General features: G+C 40.9%; 1 protein-coding gene across 1 annotated transcript in view; it reads right to left on the bottom strand.

The window, feature by feature from the left end:
- Positions 1–26,214, bottom strand: part of tspan9a (tetraspanin 9a) — a 192,921-nt gene extending 166,707 nt beyond the window's left edge. Inside the window, exon 1 of the mRNA XM_005930348.2 lies at positions 25,939–26,214. The gene's annotated coding sequence lies outside the window, so the exon portion shown is untranslated. The remainder of the gene's footprint in view (positions 1–25,938) is intronic.
- Positions 26,215–26,825: the final 611 nt, after the last annotated feature.

Below are 26,825 nucleotides of genomic sequence, written 5' to 3'. Positions count from 1 at the left end.
CACTTCAGTGATGGTTCATAGGCACGAGGATAAAGTGCTCTGGCTTGCTGAAAAACACTCTCCTCACTAACCATGCGGCAGGCTGACGTTGCAAGGGCAATCCAGCACATAGATCATCAGTTCTTACTTGGCCATGTATGAGAGCGTTAGTCGTTGTGCCTGAAATAGACTGACATGCGTCAATGAGGGCAACGGAGTCATTAGCTATTCCTTTTGAACACCAAGCTCACACTGACAGAGCAATACAAGCACAGATTTCCAAAGGCAGCTTATGCAAATCGCATAAACAGGTTGTGCACGTCCCAGGTTCAAATGCAAAAGAGGGAACATATAAGGAAAGAGCACAAGACAAGAGAAAGTAGAGAAGGAGATTTGGTTTGAAGCAGAAAACAGCCACAGCTCTGCAGCTTGGAGCCTTTGTGCGGACATGACCATAAAGCATGCTGCAAACTCTCCTCCTACCCATCTATGCAGCACGTAACATCTTCACTCCTCCGTGTGCACACCTTAAGGTCACACTGACCTCTAGTGGTGTCAACAGGAAACCAGGACTCTGTTAAAAGGCCAAAAATGAGAGAGAATTTGTTCTCCGTGTAATTTTATCGCAAAATAGATTTTAAGTCAGTAGCGCCTGGCGTAGCACCTCTGAGGTGATGTGGATAAATGACCATTGGGAACAGCTTGTTTCAAACACCATGTGTACTGCAGCCTCTCTGCTTCCCAATGATGCACTGGTGTACAATCACTCTTCTCTCACTCGCTCACTCAATTTCCCGCTCATCTCCCCTCCTGCCTTGTTATCTCCACCTCCTGCCTTAGATATACTCCTAGAAATTTTTCGATTTGAGCAGCATTGATTTTGCGGGTTACAACTACCACAAAATGCTGACCTAACTCAGAGCTACTCTATTCAATCATTGATCAAAGTGTGAGCTCCCCTCAGTGATGCTTAATGAACTTGGAGGTTTGGCGTTGAGTGAATTTCTAGATATTTTTAAACAACAACTTAATAGCCTCAAGGGTTGGCTAAATTGATTTTAGTGTACGGGCAGAAAAAATGTCTCTCTTCTGAAAGCTGGTTTACTTTAACAGTTAAACCAATGCAATGCTACAACTTAGATCATATACACTATAGAAATATGTTGAGATTATTCTTGTGAATGCAGTGCACCAAAAACCATTAGTTATGTAGGAAAAATCAATTCATGTTATATCACCTGACATCCACTAGATGGCACACATGGCAAAGAAACATGTTCACCAGTGGAGCTGTACATCATGATCAACCCTATTACTGTCAAAGGTACCGGAGAATGTGTGCATAATTCTATTCGTACACGAGTGCTGCACAGAGTAATTATGATTTGTACTGCTGTGTAACGATGATCGTCTCTAGTTAAACAGACCTCCATCTTCAGGATTTTTTGTTCCATCTCCTTTTCCACTGTCAGCCTGTATAAAGCTCATGACATCAGTATATATTTGTCAGAAATCTGGGGTTCAAAGTGCTTGCTTTAAAGTACCCAAAGCCAAACAAATCCTCATGCATTTCATATTTTCTCTGCTACAGCATGATATGGGTTTGACAGGTGTGTAGTGAATTTAATATGAATGTCAGGAGAAGCTGAGGCACACACAGAACCTGCATCCGTGGAGTCATGGTTGGCAAACCTCGCTAAGTGACAGCCACACATAAAAACAGAGCGGAAGAAAAAACTTCATAAGCACCACTAAGAGCTCTACACCAACCACTAAAACATCACTTAGCTAGGACTCTATGACTTTACATGCTATTCAGGTCCTCGAGGGAGGTCATAAAAAATAAAAGAGATGCCAGTTGTGGTTAAAAGGGAACACAACTGGCATTCATCAGCAAGAGAAAGCTTTGAAAAGCACAGTTTGAACAATGCAAACCATATTAGAATAGCAAGCTTTGGCAATTTCTTTTTAATTTAATGTATTATTGCATTCATCTACAAGCACAGACAGTGGGGAAAAAACCTTAAAATCACACTTTTAGGTCTTTAATGTCCTGCTAAATAGCTGTAAACACCCCAACCGATTGAACTCAAAGCTGCAGAGGCACTCTGAAGGGCAAATTATTGCTGTTGCAGTGGAACAGAAAGCTAATCAGTCATTTGATAAGACTAAAATTAGCTGGAGAAGTTACAGGAGATTAATACCTGCTCATCTGTGTCCATTCTGAGAGCTCATTAGGCACCCGTAAGATATGAACTTATACACGCATACTATATTATACCATCAGCATCATCCAAAGTTGTTGTTAGAGAGCCACTATAATGTTTTTTCTAAAAGCAGGTAAGTATAAATACAGGAAAATGACATGTTTTAAAAAGTGAAAAAAATCTGTGACCCACTCTGATGTTTATGTCAAGAAACTCACCACAGATTCAAACAGTAGGGTGGCTTATTCAGCAACCTTGATGTTATGTAGCTGTAATCTACAAGGAAGCTTTTTAAGGAAGCTCGCAAACCTAAGAAAATGCAAAAAGTGGGAAACCAAACCAACAAATGTTAAAAGCTTTTTCACTCAGGGCCAACATGTTCAGCATGTCTAAGCACCTGGACAGTAAAAGCATTCTTGTCAGTGGATCGACGGACTGTCAACAACTGCTTTTGACATGAAACACACAGAAAGACATTTGATGTTCCTCTCCAGCAACTCCAAACAAGCACCACCGAATTTCAAGATGATCAAACTCAAAACAGTGTCACACAAAACATGCACTCTTATACATCGGGCGATCGTGGCTCAAGAGTTGGGAGTTCGCCTTGTAATCGGAAGGTTGCCGGTTTGAGCCCTCGGACAGTCTCGGTCGTTGTGTCCTTGGGCAAGACACTTCACCTACCTGTCGATGGCACGATATGGCAGCCTCGCTTCTGTCAGTCTGCCCCAGGGCAGCTGTGGCTACAACTGTAGCTGCCTCCACCAGTGTGTGGATGTGTAAATGGCCTGTATTTGTACAGGCCATTTACATAGTTTTATCTTTTACAGCAACATTCAAGTAAAGCATCATGCATTCAGGTCTATAAGTATATGGATAGGGACACATGTTTTGCAGTTTTGCCTCTATTATACAGTCCTGAATTAAACAGATATAAGATCGATAATGATTCCATGTGCTGAACTTGCATTTGGCAGCTGTTCACTGAAACTCTGCAAAAGCCTGTGCAGGTAAAGTATAAATAAATAAGAGAAATAGCAAAAACGTTTTGTGCATTCTTAAAAAAAAGAAATACACTGGACACCTCAACAACAAACAGTTAAAGCAAATGATCACACAAATATTTGTTGGCTGAGAAAACCCCGTCTAGGTGAAGAACAATCTGGAGGGGAAAGGTGTGTTGTTAAGAGTTTACAGTTTAGAGACCCTTAGATTAAAAGTAAATGGGTAAGGACATAATGATATTATTCAGTGGCCAAGCCAGCCACCTGATCTCATCCCAACAGAGCACGCCTTTCAGTTATTAAATACAAAACTGAAGGCTGAGAAGATCCGCAAGACTGAAAGATCCACAAACAAACAGCAACTAAAGGCCTGGCAAAGCAGCTCAACAGAGCTGAGTTCATCCAGACTTCAGGAAGTCACTGACTGCCAAAAAGTTTCCAAAACAAAACACTCTCTATATAAAAACCTCACAGTGCGCCCACAAAAAAAAAAACACTACACAAAAAAAAAAGATTCAGGACTTACAGCCAACAAAATAATTTTGTTAAACCCCTCAAATTTCAATCAAATCTCAATTGTTTAATTTAAAATCCTCTACAGTAGTATAGAGACAAAGAAGAAGAACAAGAAGAAGTCATTTTGCACCCATCTGTACATAAAGTTAAACGCCTGCATCCCCTTTGAATCCACTGACTCGCCCCAAAAATAAGGGCGTTGTGTTGTGGTCGGCTAACACAGCCATCAAAAGCTGAGGCTGGGGAGTCCTGCTGTGAAGCAAAACCTTGATGTTTTTACAGCAACAACATAACTGGGGGCTGTGAAAAGCTGTGCCCTTTTCCCTCTCCTTCAGCCTCCAGTCTCTTGATCCTCCCTCTCCCTCACGTCTCCTTTCCTAACTCAGAGTTTACTGTGCACTGAGTGGTGTCATCTGAACCCATTCGGTGGTTTTGTTTTTGTTTTTTTCCATTTGGGGTCAACCTGTTGCCAAAGTATATCGTTAACTGTGTCCAAGACCAAGAAACTCACATGCAGCTCGAAATGGAAAATGTTAAAAAAAAATGTAAAGAAACACAAATGTTTTTGTGGATGTGAATAAATAGAATTTAGTTATAGAACAGTTAGAAGGTACAGTAGTTGCCTTAAATCATCGGGTTTAACTATATATTTTCATACTTTCACTTTTTTGCAGACTTAATTTGAGAAAGCTGATAAAATTTAAACATATAAAACAGAGTGAAGCTAAAACGATGAAGGCAGAGGACAATTTTACCAAAGCCTGAAACATTTGACACTAAAGCAATGCTTAGATCGGGATTAGAATCAGGTGTGATCAGTCATTTAACCTCATTTTAATCCTCATTTAACCTCATGCAGTCTATTCTCAGTTTGGAAATGTGTGGCCAGATTTGTACTAATGAATTTAATCTGCGCTTCAGGCTAAACAGAGGAATAAAAACAGCTTTGTTAAAAGCTTCATGAAGACAACAGCAATATTACACCAACTAGTATAAATATATACACAATGTAAGCTACATTATTTAGAGTGCTCACTGTCAAAAGCAGTTTCTGTAAAGCACAGACCCATCACAGGTTAAAAGAGGATTCTGTTTATTACACCAATTGACAAAGGGAGCCAGTTTAAAGTGAAGAAATTCAAGCAGAGTTTAAAACACACCATTAACTCTTGTTCTTGTTGGACTCCACTGGAGGAGAAAATGGTGAGTAGAATTTAAAAAGCAAAGTGAATAAGCATGACAAAAAAAGGCTGCTTGTGAAAGCATCTAGTCTGCCTCACAGGGATTTATAGTGACAACCTTGAGGTATTAGTTTCCCTTTTTCCCCACCAGAAAGGCCTGTGCAGACCAAACAGTTTCCATGGATGACCTCCTTCAATACTCAAACACAGAACCTTATGTGGCCACCACTGAAATTAAACTGAACGGCTTCTACAGAAGAAGCCATTCTCTTTAATGTGGATGGATACAGTGTCTGGTCTTCATATCTTACGAATACCACAAAATAATGACCCATTTTTCATATCTGACACTTAAAAACAACACATCTGGATGGTGGCTAAAGTTACGCCACCGCATCCAAAACCAAGTGTGCCTGTCTCTACACAGTCCACCACCATCAGTGAGTAGGGATGGGTACCGGTATCCGGTGCCATGATGGCACCGGTTCTGACATAAACGGTAGTAACCAGACCGAAAAGCAGCGCACATTTCGGTGCTTTATTTCCTGAGCTGTGATACACTTTAGATTCTAGCCAATCATTTTACGTTTCCGAGGATAGTAGGCGGGCCCAGGTACGTACGTTCTTTTAGAGCAGAGCTACAGATTAAAAATGCCCAAGGCGAAGCGGTCAAAAGTCTGGCTGTACTTCACAGCAAAATATGCAAACTCAGCAGCCTGCAACAAGTGCTTTAAGCTGATACTGTGATACTGTCAAAGGAGGTAACACCTCGAATCCGATGAAACACCTGGCGACGCATAGCGTTTTTTTTTTAAAAGCCGAGAAATGCGCCGTATTTGATAGCTTCCTGCGAGACCTCACACCGAGCACATCTACTGCGGGTGTGGTGCCTGTTATCGGACCCGGAGTTAGCAACATCCCCCAAAAACCCGAAGAGTAGAGTCCTGGCCCCTAGCCCTGCCAGTGTAGCAGAAATGATGACGGATGATGATGCAGCAGCAGCCGTTCTTCTCTGCGTGAGTAGCTTAATGTTGTTCGTGTGCAAGCTAACCACGTTATTAAATTAATGCATGTAAGGTGAACTAGCAAACACCGTTGTAGTTACATGCGGCTGTCTTCTTGTTTGATGGCAGATACTCCCTTCACCCTGGCCAAAAAGGCTAAAATGACCAAAGAAAAAGTGGAAAACAGCTAAACATGAGAGGTTTTTGGACAAAGTTTGTTTTTTTCCATTGTTTAAGCACTGCTTCCAGCCAAGAGTGATGCCATAAATCCCCTATAGCTGCAGAAAAGGCTAACATTGTTATCTTTTTACAAAAAAAACAGCTGAACATGAGAGGTTTTTGGACCAATTTTGTGTTCTCCATTCTTTAAGCACCGGTTTGAGCACCGTTTAAGCACCGGCACCGTTTCAAAAGTACCGGTTTGGCACCGGTATCGGATAAAACCTAAACGATACCCATCCCTATCAGTGAGTAAGTGAACCTGAAGGTCCTAAATATATTAAGTAGGGTTGGCCTGAGCTGAGAACATTTAATGAATATAGAGTTTTTTGGAGCAAAGGACTCTGGGGACTCACCGCTGCTAAAACTTGACACCATCCTTTACTTTGGGGAACAGTGAGCCCTAGAAATAAAGATCCGCTGTGTGATTTCACACACCTCGCAGACTGTTTACAGAGGTGATCCGCAGTGTTTACCAGCTCATTTTAGCGCACTTCTTTCAGTTTCAGTATTTGAGAATATAAGAGCTTACCAGCTAATCAGAGGTTAGGAAGAATATCAGAGGTTATAAGAGGTTACCCAGCGTTTTCTCATCTTTGTAACTGGGTGTTTCCAGTGTCCCCGAGCTCGAGAAATCAGAACATAATCACATTATTGGCTCTTACCAGTTAACACTTGTTGACAACCATGTTTGTGAGACACCAGACGCTATTAGAGCAAAAACAATACAGTAACTTACTGCTTTGCATGTGTTTTTGCATTTCTTATATATCAAAATAAGTTATGCAGCCACCGAAATATTTAAGACATGCAGGTTGGTCCTAAAATTGAAGGCGCACGGCTTGTGTATGAACACCCCTGTATACCTAAATGGTCGGCTCCTGTAGTTAACCCACATATCCACAACCAGAGCAACAAGCCAGCCCTGAACAATCTGTAATTTAGTCCAAGGAGCATATTTCCTGGAATGTCTATTGTCTATTCTACTGCAACAGCCTGAAGCAACCACGGAAATAACTACACCTACCCAACACATGGGCTAAGTCTGTTACAGTTAGGCTTATTCTGTTTCATGCATTAATACAACGTTTCCTTAATTTCCCGACTAACAAAACTAATTACTACATTCTTCTTGATTCCCAAAAGCCTTCAAGGTTCAACCATCCTGCTAAGAGAAGTATTTCAGAAACAATAACAAAGCAGTGATTGAAATTAAATAGGATAAAGGCAGAATCGGATCAATGCAAGGCTGAAACTAAAAACCAAGCAGAGTCAACCATGTTGTAATTTCTGACCAGGTTTTGTGTGGCTGGAAACACAAGCAGTGATCTCCCCAGCTTGCTTGTGCTCTGCCTGTCAAATAGATGAAGAAAAACAAGGGCCGAGCAACTCCTCTGACTGGAAGAGCTGGAAAAAGTGAAAGAACGATGAAGGCACATAAAAAACAGGCGACTAAAAGGCAGAAATTCAGAGAAATGGTAAAATTAAGCAAGCCTATGAACCACAGGGGGACATAGTGTGGTATGTGCTTAAAAACAGAGGCATCCATAACGCCAACACAACAGATTATATTAAGCTCACAATGGTTAATAACACACTGACACACGCAGACAGAAAACAACACATGTACAGCCTGCCCAGCATCCTCATGAGGCAGGATTTTTCGCTGATGTAAAATCTAGCATATCTTCGGCAGGGCATCTTTGACAACATGAAATGAATCAACAGGAAAATTATTATCCTCCTCTTTGCACTTCCCAAGCATCCCAATGATGCCATTTCCAACCACTACGGATATGAGTCACTGTCACAAAATCACATATTCCAACCCGCTCATAATCATAGTCACAGAAAACTATTTTAGGCACGCTAAGAGTACGTCGCTGTGTTCCCTAAATTGGCTTGGTCTATAAAGAGCATAGCAGAATGCTGTGATGAGTCAGTTCCATATGGAAACTCCAGGTACAGTCCAGATGATCACCGCAATATGTGACCACTGTCGGGTGTGACAGGCCCTGCCCAAGTCAGTGGTTTAATGTGGAATTCTCTTCACGGACAAACCAAAGGCAAATTAAATTTGCCGAATACATCTACAAGTTGCAGCTCATCATTTGTCTTACTTTGTCTGAATGCAAAAGAAAAAGTTAAATGTTAACTAAATACCCTGTTTCAGTAAGAATAGAAGATAGAAGAAACCTTGTGCTCAAATAATGACTTCTGTACTTTCTTTCACCCACACGAGTAAACTGCTTGAGAAGAAGGTTCCCATAGCATCCCACTGCACCACAGCCTTCAATTCTATTTACACAGCGCCAAATCACAACAACAGTCACCTCAAGCTGCTTTATATTGTAAGGTCGACCCTACAATAATACATACAGAGAAAAACCCAACAATCATATGACCCCCTATGAGCAAGCACATTGGCGACAGTGGGAAGGAAAAACTCCCTTTTAACAGGAAGAAACCATCGACAGAACCAGGCTCAGGAAGGGGCGGGGCCATCTGCTGTGATTGGTTGGGGTGAGAGAAGGAAGACAGGATAAAGACATGCTGTGGAAGAGAGACAGAGGTTAATAACAGATATGATTCAATGCAGAGAGGTTTGTTAACACATAGTGAGTGAGAAAGGTGACTGAAAAAGCAAAACTCAATGCATCATGGGAACCCCCAGCTGCCTACACCTACTGCAGCATAACTAAGGGAGGATTCAGGGTCACCTGGTCCAGCCCTAACTATATGCTTTAGCAAAAAGGAAAGTTTGAAGCCTAATCTTAAAAGTAGAGATAGTGTCTGTCTCCTGAATCCAAACTGGAAGTGTTCTTAGTGCAAACCTCCCAGTCAACTGGGGTCATTCAGTGTGGACTTTACACGTTTCTCCTGACAGTCCGCGCATGTTCGTTAGGTTCATTATTTATTCTAAATAGATCGTAGGTGTGAATTGGACAGCTCTGTCTGATAAATAGTTATGAACATGGAAGGATAGATGGCTGGCACACCCGGTATCAAACTGCTGTAACTTTCCAAGTATGTTTTATTGAAACTGTTTCCTCAATAATTTAGTCACATTTATGCTTTATTAAAAACATATCTGCTGTTGCCATTTAGAAAACGTATTCCTAGTAGACGAAAGTAGAAGAATGTAGAAGAAAAAGGAAACCGAATGTAAGGGAAAAGCATAAAGAAATATAAAGAAAAAAAACCCCATTAAATGTTTATCTGGAGCTGTGGCATTTACCGTATGTCCTTGTTCGATCCTTTGCCTGAGCCAAATGGAAAGTCAACAAGTCATTTGTTTTAATTTTCCACTGTGGTTTAAAGACTATGTGGCATAATTAATAATGCTGGACTGACATTTCCCTGCTTTTTTCCATTCAAAGAACAAGAAATGCTCCACTGCTTTGGTTTTTAGAGTCAGTACTCAGCAGACCTCTGAGAAAAGCATCCAGTCTCAAAGCTGTGAGCTAAATCATTATGGGCTGTGGGGCAAAACCGATCTAACATGTGAAGTAACAAAACAAATCTAGAAGGCATAGCAATGCTTATAGTTTCAGTTGCCACGTCAAACTTGTTTGAAAGTTTAAACATCTTCGATAACTGACAATGAGAATTAAAGTAAGAAGAAGGTGTACATCTGAAGGAGCCAGCTCAACACAAGGGAATGAAAAAGAGAAAAATATGCTGAGTTTGTGTACTCTATTGTGTTTACTTGGTATTCATACCAGTGTGTGAACTCCGACAATTTCTGTGCTGAGTAACAACACATCCCGATTGAAGGTTCACTGTGAATCATGTCAAAACTTGCTATTATTACATCATATTATTTTATGCTGAATATTTCAAGATTTATAGTTTGATATGGATGCCAGTGAAGCTGGACTGATTTTATATTACTTGACAGCACAGTAAAAGCTCTGAGTATAAATGGGTACAGTAGGCAGATCTGTGAAACATCCCCTTGAGGTCTGATGAAGAAAGCCGTCTCTCCCATGTTGCCTAATTTTCCCTTCCCCTGATCCCACAGGCCTGCCGCTTTTTTTAGGTTTTTCCCATCTACCGTTTATTTTGTGATTTTTGTATTGCTCTGCGAGCTGCCAACAAGATTTCACAGCACTTATGCTACAAGAATAGTGAAAGGGACTTTACATTTATATATTTTTCTATCATACCTGTCTATCAAAGTAGACCATCTCAAATTTACATTTCTCAGGCAGAAGCCATTTCCAGTTTGATTCCAGCTTCTCCTGCGTGATGACTGGCTTCTTCTCACACTACTCCTGACAGTAGGACAAAATCAAACATTTAACTGTCAGGACATCAGATGTGACAATGGGTCTTAGGACACTGATGAGAATTTTCCCAGTATTTTATAGAGTAAACAACTAAATTTGAAATTAAATAAATAAGTTTCACATTTATGCCTACTGGAAAACGGGAACAACAGGGAAACATAACCAAAAAAAATAAACTACGTCCCTTTTATCGAATAAACTGACTGCAGGATTGGTCCAAATTCCAGAATGGGGTTCATTGACATTAGACTGGATTTAATGAATGAGACATCTACCTGCACACTGTTTTTGGATGCTCATGCTTTTTAGCGAACAAAATAACAATAATACAATAAACAATATAATCAGTCACTTAAAACCAGCACAACAACCACAAGAAACAAACCATACCAAAGCAGCTGCTCCTACATTTCAGGACACAGGGCCTGTGGTGGTTTTACGCTCTTACATAATGAATTTATCTAATACAGCTATGTGAGCAGGAGAGGGAAAAAACACAGGATGGAGGCACAGGAGGTGGGACTGTTGGACAGGAAATACCTAATTGATGCCCTAAGCTACTCATGACCTCTGCAAGAAACAATGGACCCGCCAGCCTTAAAGCAATAGCACTTTCCCTTCTTCCAAAGGTAAAACTGACATTACAGTGATGTAGTTCATCCCCTGAACACCGTATAAACCTTCTGCCTCACGTGTACAAGTAGATATGTACCCTGCAGGAGCCGACTTTTCATAGCAGTAGTTCAACATGCAGAGAGAGAGGGACTGTGTAAACATGGCATTTTAAACAAAATATGACTTGAAAAGAAGGCGTTCTTATATAAAATCATCCCAAATATGCCCAGATATGCCCAACAAAGTCGGTACTGTAGAAAAATCGAAACAAGCAAAAGCATATAGTTGTAGATGCTAATTTTCCCTGTGACTGGAGTGGGGGAGGCGTAAGGTCCTCAAGTTCAGGTCCTCTACCTGGAAGGCTGTTCCTAGGACTGCGCTCCTCTGGACAGAAACCTCTGATCTTGTGTTTGGATACTGCTGGGGCCTCTCCTTCAATTTGCTCCTGTTACCACTGGGACCACTTTGGAGTTTACCTTCCACATCTGCTCCAGTTGCTCCTTCAACACTTGACACTCCCTTCTTTCTGATGTTACTGTTCGCTGGTATTGTTACATCTATCACATCTAAGAACTTCTGCTCCTCGTCAACTACCGCTATGCCCGCTTGCTTAGCTGCTTTTCTATCTAGAACTTGAAGTCCCACAGAACCTTAGTTCTGTTGTTCTCAGCTGTCTTCAGCAGTGTCTCTTTCCTTGGGATTAGGGGACTTCTAATAAATGCGGCGCCTATGTGCCACGGGAGTTACTGTAAACTGTCCCAGCCACTTGTTTGTGCCTCTCAGTGTACACAGTCCCAGCTTGCATCTTACATCCTGAACTAGACCATCTCCAGGGCACCTTTGCACAGTCTGCAACTTGAGTGCAGCTGGCTGCGGTAGACTGCTGCCTCTATGGATCCGATGCATTGGGTCTGTGTTTTTGCTGCCATGATCAAAGCCTTAAAGTTTCATTCTGAACTGTCTAATCCTTGTCCTTCTTCTTTCTGTTGCTCATAGAGCCTCAGTGTGGCAGACTTCACCATGGTTCTCATTGGCCTGTGGGATCTCCACACACAACTATTACATATCCAGCATTCAAACCTCTCCACCTCTTTAGTACTCATCACCTTCTCTCTCTTGGCCACCGTTTAGCCACACTTATCCAGCCCAAATGACATTTGAATGAGATCCTTGTGAGGGGGATCAATAAGTTGATGTCTCAGCCACTTCTGGCGCACAGCTTGATCTTCCATATACAGTAGGTGACTTATGATTACTTATAATTACTCCATTCTTTAGCAGTTTTAAACTAATGCAGAATAGCAGTGGGTGCTCCGTTTTGTCTTTGTGATCTTTACTGATATATATGTATATAATTAAAGGATCCTGACCTCCTTCTGTACTACTTACTTGAAATTTTTCACAAACTATCACAAGCTATTTTGCATGTGATATAGTATTGCTTTTACTGTGTAATCTGTGAGTAATGTTTCATGTTTTGGTGGCTATAACACAGTAATTTGCCAATATTTGGGATAACTAGACTATAAGTTCCTATAATTACTGTATATTTGAATAAAGCTTTCAACCTCAAACGTTCTTTTGCCAAGACAATTAACAGCTGTTGTATCTTATTTTGAAAAAATTTTCCAGGCCAAAATTTGACAAATAGAGTATATAAGAAGCACAACAGCAATCATAGGTACATGCCGCCCTAAATATACGGCCAACAATAAAAAGGAAAAAAAAATCTGAATTTGCTGTAATTTTTTTCATCTTATGCTGAAAATGTGGTTCAAAGGTTAATTGTTTTAATAATGTGCAGCTTTTGAAAGATTGATAAGAGATGGGCGACAGATATTAAGTCGACCCCATTGACTGGAACTGACAACTGCTTTATTTTTACATAATGACAAAGTAACACACAGACTTATAAATCACATGTTAATAAATACACTGAGCATATGAGCCAGCCAAACGGCAGCACTTGCATCACAGCGGCAGTAAATAGGAACATCTATGCACAAAGAAATGAGTACTGCTATTAATAGCAGGACATGAACAATTACTCTGAGTCAAGAGCATCTCAATCAAGCATTCTTTAAGGAATTGCTACAGAGCTCCGATTACACAGGAGAGAGCCTCAGCCACAACTTCTGAATCAGAAACACGAGGCTGTGTTTCTAAGAGTGACTCTGCAAACCTCATCCTCAGAAGAAGCCACAGCCTGCAGTGGAAACTGGGTATGACAGAGAAAGTATTTTGCAACTATCGGATGAAATTTAGCAGAGTGCGGAGTCCTTCATGACAAAAGTTCTGTTCTTTGACTGTTTGTAGGAGTAATCGCAGCACAAGTGTGAAAAAAAGGGTTTGTGAAAACATCTGGAAACACAATTTACTTAATGTGAGAGGTACTCCCACTGAGAAGTAATATTTCAGCTGTCAAACAAAACAAGTTGCTTTGCCAAGAAAGGATTTGCCTTTGAACACTGAGGAAAAACTTTTGTTGTATGAGCTTCTTGGAAAGGATCAATGTGGGCTTTGCACATACTGTGAGTACCAGCATTATGAGCAATGGGACAGTCAAGCTAATTCAATTGTTATTGTGTCTCCTTTCAGGCTTCATAATGGGAATCTAAAACTTCTGACATACAATTAGACAGATCGGACTGCCATAGAAACAATTTCACTTTTATGAGAATTTCAGTCCAGAGTCCAGAAACTGTGTGAATTTTTTAAGTGATATATTGGGCGGTTTATAATAACATAACCACAGGATAAAACGAAATAAGGTGGAATAATAAAGACGTTGAAGTTACAGTATACAAATTCCCTCTGCAGTGCTGCAGAAATTTAACACAAGCCAGACGGCAGCAAACAGATCACAGCTCACACTGTGGGACCAGCAGCACATCCACAGCAGTCAGTGAGCTCAGTGTGGTCTTTTAAAAACACAGGACATCAATCCTGGCCATGTTGTCTAAATGAAGAACACTGCCAAGAACTTGCACACAGTCTGGGCAGAGGGGTTTGGGCCACCATACATGAGTTGTTGCTATAACACTGTCTTCTGTCTGAAAAGGATTATAGACTTTCAAAGGATGTCTACCTATGCTCCATCACATGTCGTCACATCTACAATGGACATATTCACACAGTTTACTATAGTCTCATTTGTACAGCAAGTCCTGAACCTGAAAACTGATTTTCCAGTCTGTTCAGGGTTCCTGCTTGGAGTCCAGCTAATTTGCATGTTAAACAGGAGCTCTCAAAATATTTGAATGCATGTGTCAAACAGGCTGAGGCCAGGGGCAGAGAGGTTCCTTGTTACCATCCTCGTGTGCAGTTTCCATCCTTCAGAAGGCAAAGCAAGGAGAGAAGAGGTTCATGGGTCAATCAGACTGCCCCTCTTCAGCAAATGCCAAGACGTTTGTAGCCCAGAACTACAAGAACAAAACCCTCCTGTGCACTCTGCAAACCAGTTCAGCGATTTAAAGCAAACCAGTTTACATTCAGGTTGAAAAAAATCCTGGATGGATGGATGTTTGTCCACATATTAGAACAAGTTTAAAAATGGATTTCTAAAATTTATGCAGCTTTGGACACAACCACAACAGTGTGGCATGTAGGATCCAAGTAACTCACTTTTCAGGATGTCAACTTCGTAACCAGATCTTACTTCAGATTTTGAAAGCAGATTCAGAGTTAAACGGTTGGGTATAGAAATATCATATCCTAAGCTTTGGACATCTCACGGAGCACTGTTCAAGCTAACATTGAAAAATGGAAATTGGAGTATAACACAACTGCAAACCTACCAAGACAGTGCCATCTACCTACACAGAGCAGCAGCCAAGAAGCCCATGGTAACCCCGGAGGAGCTGCAGAAATCCAAATCTCAGGCTGGAGAATCTGTCCTCAGGACAAACATTAGCACTTCACAAATCTAACAAGAAGCTATAAGAAATCCTGTTTGCAGTTTGCTACAAGCCATGTAGGGGACACAGCAAGCTCTGGTCAGATGAAACCAAAACTGAGCATTTTGCCGTATGTTTAAATGACCCAGTCAAGGTCCAGACACATCCTGTCCTAAATCCCATTAGCATGACTTGAAAATTGCTCTTCAACAACGCTCTCCAGCTAATCTGACTGTAACTGCAGGGAAAATTGATTCGACAAAGTATTGACTCAGGGGGGCTAAACACAAATGCACATCATGCATCTTTTTCCTTCCACTACACAATTATATATGTCACAGTGTGTTGGTGTATCACACAGAATCTCAAGTATATACATCGAAATAATCACCACTACTTATTCAAAGCAGAAAACTGAAACAAAGAAACAACGTAGGGACACTTTTCTGTACTTTGTGTACTAAATGTACTTTTTCTAATATTTTGAGTCGTTTTCTCAACAGTATGCAGTCACCAACAGTAAGCATTTGGTTAGTGGAGTTTTAACCCAGGCACTGTAAGCTTGTTTTAATAAGACATAGCTTGTTTGCCCACAGTGTGAAAAAAAACAAACAGAAACAAGCATAACTGAGTAAAAGACTCGAGCAGAATTTACTGAGTTCATGGTCATTCTCTTCAACACAACAACACCCTGATAGCTCGTCTGGGTTGAGCATTAGAAGTGGGATTTGCTGTGATATATCTGGCTTTGTATATGTTTTCACTGCATGCTTGGCTGAAGAATCTCATTCAGCTACAAGAATGTGGAGAAAGCGTCAGCTATTCAACACAATAACAGGTTCATTGCCCTCAATCAAAACGGATCACTGCTTTTTCTTTCAAACAAAAGAAACTGAGATATCCATATTTTTATTTGGAACTATCAGAAATCAGCATTACAGCATGTTAAAAAAACTACAAGTGCAGAACAGCAGCAGGAAAAAAACAAAACAACTAAAAACTTATCGTCCTTTCAGGTGTTTCTATAGTGTCCATGCTTCAGGTGCAGGGTTAACAGCTGACTGATGCAAATAAATACAAAAAGGTTTATTAAATGTTCTTTTCAGAAATGATAGTATGGCTCATTGGAGGTGTAAAATAAGTTACTTTACATTTAATTACATGGGAAAAAACTGCTTCTTTTAAAAGGCAATTCTTTCTAATTAGCTTAGCCTTTTATCTATTATAATGCAGAAAACGTGGGATTTGGGTGTTTAGATATTTTGTTTTAAAATAAACAGCCAAATGTTCAGTGTGTTCAGATCATCAAAATGACAATTACATATGTTAATCTGCAAGGGTGAAATTATTTATTGTACCTTTCTATTACAGTATTACGGTGTAAGCCAATCACTGCAAAGACCCACAGTTTGTCTGCTTTGAAAACCTTTAATTTGATGGTTATAGTGGAACATGTTATTTTTTCTGTCATAGCACGTAGCACTCAATTACATAAAAAAAACTTTACAAAGACAGAAAAGTATATAGACAAATGTCTCTCATTTTTACCTACCACAGAATGTGAACAGTCATACTGCGAACCATCCGAAAACACACTAGACACCACAACTCACACAGTATTTTACACAATACAGTCAAAGTTCATTAGGATACAACGTTCAGGAATTGATCTCACTACTTTAACTTAATTATTGTCAAAAAAAAAAAGTTTGCTACGATATAATATATTTGCCACGTCACCTCTTCAGAGAAACCTACTACAGCAATATTGGTACTAATATTTGATCATTTAAAAATCTAATACATGATACAAAATGTGCAGAACTTTTTTCCCCAGGCACAAAAAACACAGAGAAAATTTACCAAACATTTGTCATGTGTAGTTATGAGTCCCTGCTAAGATAATAGTTTTAAAATATTGGTACAATGTGTGTAGATGAATCATTGGGAGCTTGGGGAGTGTGATCGTGTGTACAGCGTCTCTTTATGTCTGTCTCCACGTTGGGTGAGTGTTGAGTAAGTGCATATGAGAGCATGAGGGTGGGAATGGATGTTTGTGTCTGTGTGTGCCTGTATGTCTGTGTCTATGTCAGGTCGGGTATCAGACGCCACCTCTCTGGGGACATCTCAGGCCCTCCAAGGTTTGGAGGCCTATCTCCCCCACCACTTCCCCTGCCAGTGGCAGACGCCCTCAGACATCGGTGCGTTGGTGGTTCTTTGTGTCGGGGGATGGGCGTCCAGGTACACACCGGCTCACTCCTTGGTGGCTGCTTATCGGGGCCTGGAGCCTGGGGCTCGCTCGGGCCACTTCGGAGGTGGGGTGCCCCCGGCCTCTCGGCCTGGGGCTCGGTCACTCAGGCACGGCTGGCTGCCGGCGGAGCTCACGGGCGCGTCACTGCAACTCCCCCTGGCTTCTGCTCCGCGGCTGCTGAGTGAGCCCTCATCTGGGACTCTCCTCAGCTCTTTCTGGGACAGTGGCGCGGCTGCCCCTCTGTTGGTCTTCCTTGGTCTCTTGTGTTCTGGGGGCCTCTGGATGTCTGGAGTTTTGATCTCCTCCATACCTGCTTCAGCCCTGGAGGACGGGGCTGTGGCCCCCCCACACCCTCTACAGATCATTACATGAAGGAACCTTTTAAAAACAAGCGCGCTCATGCTCACAGGTGTACACACGGGTGCTCACACACACACAAACTACACCCTTTTTGTTACGTGCTGCACAATAATGTTTAATATTTAGTATTTAGTTATATTCACATATATCATCGTGATGTTGTTTATTCTATTGCTCTCGTTTTCTTCTGCTTGTTTTCTCTTTTCATTCTCAACAGGTGATCCAGGTGATTGATAGATGTATTTTTTGTCTGCTTATTTTGTTAGTTTTTGTTTTTTATCCCCGTCCCTCTTCCCCGCTGTTTTTCTTTCCCTTTCTTTTCCCCAGTCAAGTCTGTCCCGTATTTAGCAAGTGAAAATAAATAAAATAAACAATAAAAGGTCAATCAAATAGACCATTACGGCAAAGCTGGGATGGTCCATTTGGTAAAGTAAATCCGTTGGGCATCTTCCTTTGCCTTTAGACAATAATTCTGATGGTAAAAGAGCCAAACGGGACAGGCCAAAAATAAATAAATACTATTCTACTCAGGAACACAAGCTCATGATTGCATAGTTCCAGAATGCCAGAAGTAAAAAAGAAAAAACAACAACACAAAAATACACAAATAAATAAATAAATACATTATAAAACTTTTTTAAAATTACGCTGTTCTCTCCTTTTCTCTCATCATGCACAACTAGGCTGCCGCCAGCAATGGTGCTATCTTTAGATCACTCTGTGCTGGAGCTCCTTCACCGTGTCAAAATCATGACCCTTCAACAACAACAGCAACATTTAAAATGATATGCATGCTTCTGGCCTGACGTCTGATGTTAGGGGTTGAAAACAGGTCACTCTTCAAATGAAAATTGCACCTTCGCCCGTGGGTTGTAATCAGAGACCCAGCCCACTGAAGTTTCGATTTACATACAACTGCAAGTATTAAGTAAAAGAAAGAGAAGATGACCCAGAATGGGAGAAATTAATAATTTTGTATTTTGTTCAAGGACTGATTGCAATCATTTGACAAACGAACATAAAGAACTTTCACTCTATGTTGGTCTCCAGTTGGCTATTTTGTCATGACCTTTCTAACAGAGCAAGCGGGATGAAGAAGAAGCACAAATCAAACAACAGCACTAACGTACAGTATATGTGCTGTACAAGTGTTTTTATCTACCCAAGCCAATAGGATGTATGTGGTCTGCCAATGTGTATGTCCTGCATGCAGCTCAAAATCTGTGACTCCACAGTAAATGTGCACAAACTGTGCATTTGCTGGAGGAATAAACTGGATGCACGGTCTGTGCACTTTCTGATACAGCATTTACATGAGTACCACCATTTCTGTGATTAGTAGATTAGTCTGCTTCTGGACAGAAGCTTATAAGCTTAGTCTAAAATGAAAACGCTGTTCAGATCCACATGCTACACCAACTGAAATAGGCCTACAGTACACCCACACATTTTATGTCCCTCTGGGATGTTTTAATCTATCATTAAAAGAGTTTTTGGCAGCAAAGACAAATGTTTTTTTTACTCTCAGTAGCACAGTTTGGCAAGTTAATACAGAGGAGCAAGTCTGACCACAAGCTTGAATTTTAACCATTTACTGGATTTTCTTAGGTGTCTCCTTGCTTATTTGGATTTTACATCAAAAGCATATTTAAGCAGCCGACTAAGAGTTGGAGCATTAATTGAGCTTTATTGCATGACTGCAGAATTGTGGTTTACTCAGTTTAATAAACATCATGTCTCTGATTAAGGTTCTTCTACAGAAAAGGTTTGGTAATGGTTTCCATAAAATTGTATCTTTGGTTTTAAACAGCTGACGTGTGACTGTATTTAAAAGCATTTATATGTAAATGTTTTGGAGTGATTTTCTATGGGATTGCATTCTTCCACAATGAACCGATGAATGGAGCCAATTTGATTAATCATCCCCCACAAATAACTCACACATGCATCACAGAGGAACGGGACGAGACTTATAAGTATAATGCATTCCCCAAATATTTAGTAACAAACTCACTTATCGTTCACCTGCTCCCTATGCACACTGCCGTGAGTTCTCAGAATCGGCTCCTTGAGCACAAGAAATGACAACATCACAGAACGCAAGTATGGAGAAGCTCACGGCTCTCCAACGGGAGATTGAGAGACCAGTGTTGGACTGTAGAACTGCTTTGAAATTCATACGATTTGTTCGCACTAAAGTTAAAAGCCCCATCACTTCATGCGGATACCCTTTCGGCGCCAGCTGCGGTCACAAGGCTGGAGCCCAACAAAACACCCTGATAACGACTGTGTTTAGTCTGTTCCTTCCCATTCCATGTAAGGCCACCTGGGTTGGCTGGAAGACTGTTTACTTAGCCTGGCAGGGCGAAGGACACTGTCTCAGCTGAACTTGGACACGCACACACATACATATACACTGATATGCACACACTCATCCCCCCTCCCTTTCCAAACGCCTTCGATGCTTGTTCCCTCCTGGGAACACGGCGGGTCTGAGCCCGCGCTGGAATGGTAGCGCTGGGCAGGATGGCTGCTGTGTTTGCTTCGGATTACTCCTCACCCCCCACCCGACCCTGTGGCTTGTCACGTGCTCCATAATGTTGTGCTGTGGACATTTATGTGCTTTTTGTGCAGAGGAGTTTTTTTGTTTCCTGTTCTCATGCTGCATGCCTTTTTCCCTCTTGTACTTTCCCATTGTAGTGTATATTTCAGTGTTTTTTTCTGTGACGCTACCGATCTCCGACCTGTATCCCCATGTGATGTCTGTGTTGTGTGTGTAAGGTCGGGGGGGGGGGGGGGGGGGGCAACCTGCATGTGGCGAATAAACCTTGATTGATTGATTGATTGATTGATTGATTGATTGATTGATTGATTGATTGAAGGGAAGTGATCTGCACAGGGAGGAGAAATATAATAGAGTTCAAAACAATATGTCGCCACAAGAAAGTCTCTAAGGGTAGAAGGGAAGGAGACTCACGTTTAAAGCATTCAGTGGATGTAGGTCTCAATCCAAGTTTCATGAGGCTCTGTAGTTGCTCATAAAGTTGTTTTTAATTAGCACACTGGCATCAAGCATGAGAGCTTCTTCTGCCATGTCAGTGAAGCTCTCTTGTGTACAGTTAATCACAACAGCTTCAAAGCTGGTAATAACTTACTCTTTCGGGATCTTTATGATTATAACAACGAGCATTTAGAACAGCAGAGGAGACGATCCCCCAATACAGGTAACAGAACAGGAAATGTTTCCTTTTTCTCTTAAATAATATTAAGAATGATTCAACTCAGAGTGCTTCTCCAACTGAGTAATCTAAATTTCCTTTACTATGTAGCATAAGATGTCATGCTACGTGTATAATATATTAAATATGATAAATGTACGTTAGCAACAAGTGCTGCTTTGAATATTTACTCTTGTGCACTCTGACGGAAAGGTTCGTGATTTGTGGCTGGGCTGATTGTAAAATGGGATGTTTCTATCAAATTATTTAACAAATTATTTATGTTTTGCTTAATTCACCTTAAGGCCTTTGAAGTTTTGCATTCTCTAGACAAACTGTAGCCCTGTGTTAGGCTAGTGACTTGTGCAGTATGTACACCACCTCTCTGCTTTATATTGTAAGGTAAAGAGCTCACAATAATACAGAGACCAGCTGCAGTCTCTCCAATGATCCTTAGTTGGTTAAGCAGCTAATAAAATAGGTGGATGGATGGAGGGGAACCGTGCAGTAAATACTGTGGTGTAAAGGGGCATGTAGGGAACTTTGATGTCAAAGATTACTGGTTTGATAAAACACTTGCTACTGTAGCTGTCTGTGGGTGGTAAGCCACCCACAGACAGACTTTAATTTGATGGTTATAGTGGAACATGTTATTTTTTCTGTCATAGCACGTAGCACTCAATTACATAAAAAAAAACTTTACAAAGACAGAAAAGTATATAGACAAATGTCTCTCATTTTTACCTACCACAGAATGTAAACAGTCATACCGCGAACCATCCGAAAACACACTAGACACCACAACTCACACAGTAATTTACACAATACAGTCAAAGTTCATTAGGATACAGCGTTCAGGAATTGATCTCACTACTTTAACTTAACTATTGTCAATAAAAAAAAGTTTACTATGATGTAATGCATTTGCCTCGTCACCTCTTCAGAGAAACCTACTATATTTACATCTCAAAGAATCTGTTTACTGGGGGAACGCTGCTTCGAAAGAGCCCCAGAGAGGCTGATTTAAAAGAGAATAGCTGATGCCGGCTTCTAGTGTAACCTCTCAAAAACAACGTTTTCACAACTGTGCGAGTGCACATAGCAACAGAATTACCCATCAAATCCATGCTAATGTACCTGATCTTGCACACTTAGTTTGATGCAAAAGAGAATCTATACCCAGCTGACTGAAAAGCAGGTACATCATGGTAGAGCTTAGTCAGAACCAAGGCTGCGCATGCAGACTCCACAAAGAAGAGCCCCGGTTGATCTGCAGGTTGAATCCAGAAGCCTCTCGATGGAAGAGAACAGTGCTAACCACTGTATCACTGTGCAGCCCTAAAGCAAATTTAATGTAATATTGTAACAGTAGAGACTTCTGTACTCCTGTTCAGTTTAATAAAGCAGAACATCACTTAGATTGAATTAACTGCCATATTTTATTCACTTCACTTCATCTACTGAAATGTTTAAAAGCTGAGATAGATAATGATCAAAGTACTGCTTGTAACCTGTGGAGCTCTCACTCACACATCATGGTCAAAACAGCCTAAACTCTAAAGCAACTAATGACGAATAAAATCAACAGCATCACATCAAACATAGACATATACTGTAACTGCAGAAGTGCGATTCCCTTATGGATGTCATAAGGGAATCTCATTATAAAAGATATGGTCTATAACTAAAAAAATGTAAGTGTTTCAATGTGGAAAATGTTTTTATGTGCAACCAGATGGATTCTGGCTTTCTCCTCTTGACTTTGAAAATGAAGCCACACGATATCTTCAGTACACCAATAAAAAAAATGACAAAAAAGTACAAACATGATATGTAATATGATATCAGTGTCTAAGCAGTACCAAAATTTGTTTGTTATTATTTTCTGCTATTTATTTAGTTGCATGAGGAAAAGCTACATTTAATTATTTGATAGCTTGCAAATAATATTTTAATAAAAAGTGTTTACAGGTTACTGTGGGGAAGTCATTTTAGACAGCAACCATTATAGACCGGCTGTGTCCTAGAGATCAGATGAAAAAGGTTCCCACATATCCGCCCATCAACACAGACAAAGGCAAACAATGGAGGCTACAGCTAAACAGGCCACCAGGAAAGGAAGTCCTCCAAGCTAAAGACAACAAGTCTGTTGTTTCAAATTCCACTCCGACTGCAACAAAACTGCAGAGCAGACAGTATCAGTCGAGACCACACGGAACCAAGAATACTAAATGTAAGGCATAGACTGAGGTGCTGAAATTCAACAGTTATACAAAATAAAGCACAAGCTAAGCAAGGTGGTCTGATTGTGTGTTGTCAGTAGCACCTTTAGTCTTTTTTACATTGTTATTGATTTTTTCTTCCATAGTGAGACGGTTTGGCAATGATGCGTGCAGGAAAAGAGCGCCCCGCTGTACACATTTGGAAACAATGTTCTCCCACAGAAAGTGAATATGAAACACGATGCACTGTAGTGCTGATCACACGAGTTTTGGTGAGAGAAATCTGTTTCACCTTCACTCTGAGCAGACAGGATTCTGACTTGGAAATAAAAGGTGACTGTAAAGTCAAAATATAGGCATAGACTGTGCTGCTGGCTATGTACATGCAGCTGAGACTTGGATATCTGATCTGCATCTCATAAATGCACGCCTTGAGTAGGCCATAAATATAAAAGTCTAAAATAAAGAACATAGCGCAGGCTTCCCTGACGCAACTTGCAAAGTCAGAGTGAGTCATTGCACATGGTGCACAGCAGCAAGGAACCAGTTATCTCTCACAAAGACAAAGGCCGCTGTGCTCTTCCTGTTGCTGATTGGCCTGGAGGGATGTGATTAAAGTAGCAGAAAAAAAGGGGGGGATACAAGACAGAGCTAAATGTTGACATAGCAGCACAGCTCACCCATTGTGAGTCCTCGCAGAATGAAATCTGCCCAGCACGGACGGTCGTGCCTACTCGTCCCAGTGAATAGGAACGTTCACGAAGGGACAGAACAGAGAAACGAACTCTGCGGCGGCTGCGTGGGACAGCGAAAGCCGAGGAAGTAAACATGGTTGAGAGGCTCACATTGCCGCTTTTGTTTGTCACCACAGAGAATCAGCCAGTGTGCCCCAGGGAAAAACCTCTTCACAATGCTCATAACTGTTACTGAATTAAAATACAGTAGCCTTAGAGCGCTGACTGTGCAAAGATTATATTTATTTATGTATTTATTTATTTTGCTCATGGATATGTCAAGTACTTATGATGAAATTCTTCCATCAATTTTACTATATCTAATCCAAGGCGGGCCATTTCTGTTCTGATGGTAGATTTCTTTGGTTAAAGAACAGCCACAGAGAAAAAGTTCCCTCCAGAGATGCTGAAAATAATCCACCACAAAAATGAAAATTCAGAACAAAATGGAAATGTTACTTAACAGCAGCAGGTCAGTGGCGGGGCACTGACCTCATACCATGAGAGGAGGAGGAATGCGAGGTCAGACGGAGACCTCTCACTCCCCTCTCATACACAGGAATAGATATGGTGTGCCATCCATGTTTGGAAACATGAGATTAAAATAAAAATAAAAAAAAAAGGGGGGGGGGGCACTGCTGTTTTGACACAGCTCTTTTTGACCTTTGACCCCTTCTGTGTCTAAACTTTGTGGTAGGTTTCGTTAACAATGTGTCTTCTGTGAATTTAACATTTTTCTGTGGGAATGAAAAAAATATTTGATTTTAAGGAAAGCATGCATAAACCTTTTTGCAGAGAATTTAACTAGACCCAGTATTCTTGTCATTACTTATGTCATTTATATACTCTTACATGGTAATGAACTGATGCTTATAATACACATGGAGGCAGTTTAAGGTGATGAAGTCAGTGTAAGTGCAAATATTCCCTGTGAGTCAAAGGGTCAGGCTTCAGACTGATCTAAACACCCAGTTGTATGAGGTTTCTTTTGTTTGTTTATACCCTGAGCTCTAAGTAATGCCAGTAAAATCCTTCATACGGTCATCTCAGGCACACAGCTCTGGCCAGGGGAACCCAAATGGTGTTGACGTTTTTTGTTTGTGGCCAGTCAGATAAAAGTTGGCTTTAATGGAGGGTGGCCTTAAAGACGGGCAGGAAAAACAGCCATTTCAAGGCTCGGAATACAACAATTAATCATAATTTCATGCTTAGGTATTCTACCCATAGCCAGGCCTACACTAAATTATATATCTGCAAATGGGATACACAAAAACATCATTCACATCCTAATTTTCAGTCATGACACTGCTTCACAGGACACAGACAAAACACTCATTGCCCACATGGAAACATGTGGATGGAAATAAAGCTTCAGACACTTCACTGTGATCAGATCTAAAATGAGATCTGCAGCATCCTTAGGCGAAAAAGATGGGGTGATACTTATTAGGCTCATCAGAATGTCTGTTACTAAACACGCCCTGTGTACAATGGTGAACAGAAGGTACAATCAGTGAGGAACTCCAGAGATGAGCCTATTGTTGAATGGAAGTATGCTGTATCACAGCAGCCTCCCATTCAGCTGTTGCAAAGGACCCAGAATATACGCTTTTGATTCTTCAAATTCCTTCAGACTTACACGATCGACTTATAATATGACCAAAGAGGCAGCAAAATGCTTCGCTTAAACCAAAGACAGGGAAATTTACTTACATTTAAAAAGCCTTTAAAATGGACAGAGGCTAATACATTTATAGAGAGAGAACAGAGCAGGAGGATGAAAAGTTGAAGTGATCAAACATGACACAGTGTCACATTGAAATCTTGCCAAGTCCCTGCCAGAAATGAACACGGTCATGAAATAGCATTCATGGGAATAATACAGCCATTAAAGGTAATTCACTGGGATACTGAAACCACTCAATTCTCTACAGACCCACTATAATAACTTACAGTCCAGCAATAGTAAGAAAATATTCCCACAGTAGTTTAAAAAAGGTCACTGCAAATTGGCTGCCGCACTCCTGTTCGCTTACTTATCACATCACGTCGTACTGTAGTGGTTTCATTTTAAAGCCTTCAAGCATGTCGATGCAAAAAATGTCAAGCGGAGAGTAGAAAGCTCTAAAAGCAGCGTGGCGCTTTACCGCGAACACACCGCTCGCTGAGCGGCCTCAACACCGACACGTTTAAAAATAATGATATCAATAATAAAAGCATGTAGGCAAACAGTTTCTTACCTGGTGAATCCCCAACTCTAAAGTTTCTCTGTAGCTGGAAGCTGTCAGACGGCAAATGACTGCCACGCAACTTCAGCTGAGCAGCTTTGGCCAAACTTTCCAGCCGGACGCGTTTGTAGTCCCACTTCTGTCCTGCCACAAAGTGTCTGGGACAGCACCCTTTCCAAAAATCGGACGTGTCTCCCTGACAGATGTCTTTAGCCGCTATATTATATGATGGATTGAGGACTGAGCTATCTGGTTGGACGAGGAGGAAATGAAGTTTGAGGAAGGAGGAGGGGCTCGCTCACTGGCTCCGACTGGAGCGTCGGAGACTCGGACCTTTATGAGTTACAGAGGCTTGGACTCCTATAGAAAACATGTTTGATTTATTAAGATGTGACTCAGGGGTGTGATTATATAAAAGTTTGGCAGTTATAATAACGCGAGTTTTGACAGATGACCAGAGAGAATAAATTAAAGTATGTTTCCTATTAATTAAAAAGCGAGTGGTGTTTCTGATACAGTTATTTATTTCATGAGCCAATACAGCAGCAAATCTATGTCCTTGCAATGTTCGTAATCACAAACGTGTTCAGTAAGCTACCAGGCTTTCCTTTAGCTGCTGTGTGTATCTGAAAAGATTGCATAGAGCAAGTATGTAGAGGAAAGAGTGAGATGTCAGAGTGAGAGTAATATGGTGCCCAAAAATCTTCCTTTGGAAACATGATGAAGCTGTATTGACAAAGTGAGCATAAACACAGTAATTTAGTAGGAAAGGAATGGATGGAGAATTTTAATATTTGGAACTAACTGACAAGCCTTTACTGGACTCGTCGTTTTATTTACACTGAAGTTAGGATGAGAATAAAATTGCTCACTGGTAAAGTAAACATGGCAGCATTCAT

This window comes from Haplochromis burtoni, unplaced genomic scaffold, assembly GCF_018398535.1.
Source record: "Haplochromis burtoni strain Fernald_Lab_line unplaced genomic scaffold, NCSU_Asbu1 Contig_127, whole genome shotgun sequence".
Classification (NCBI taxonomy): domain Eukaryota; kingdom Metazoa; phylum Chordata; class Actinopteri; order Cichliformes; family Cichlidae; genus Haplochromis; species Haplochromis burtoni.
This window is presented reverse-complemented; position numbering and strand designations above follow the sequence as displayed.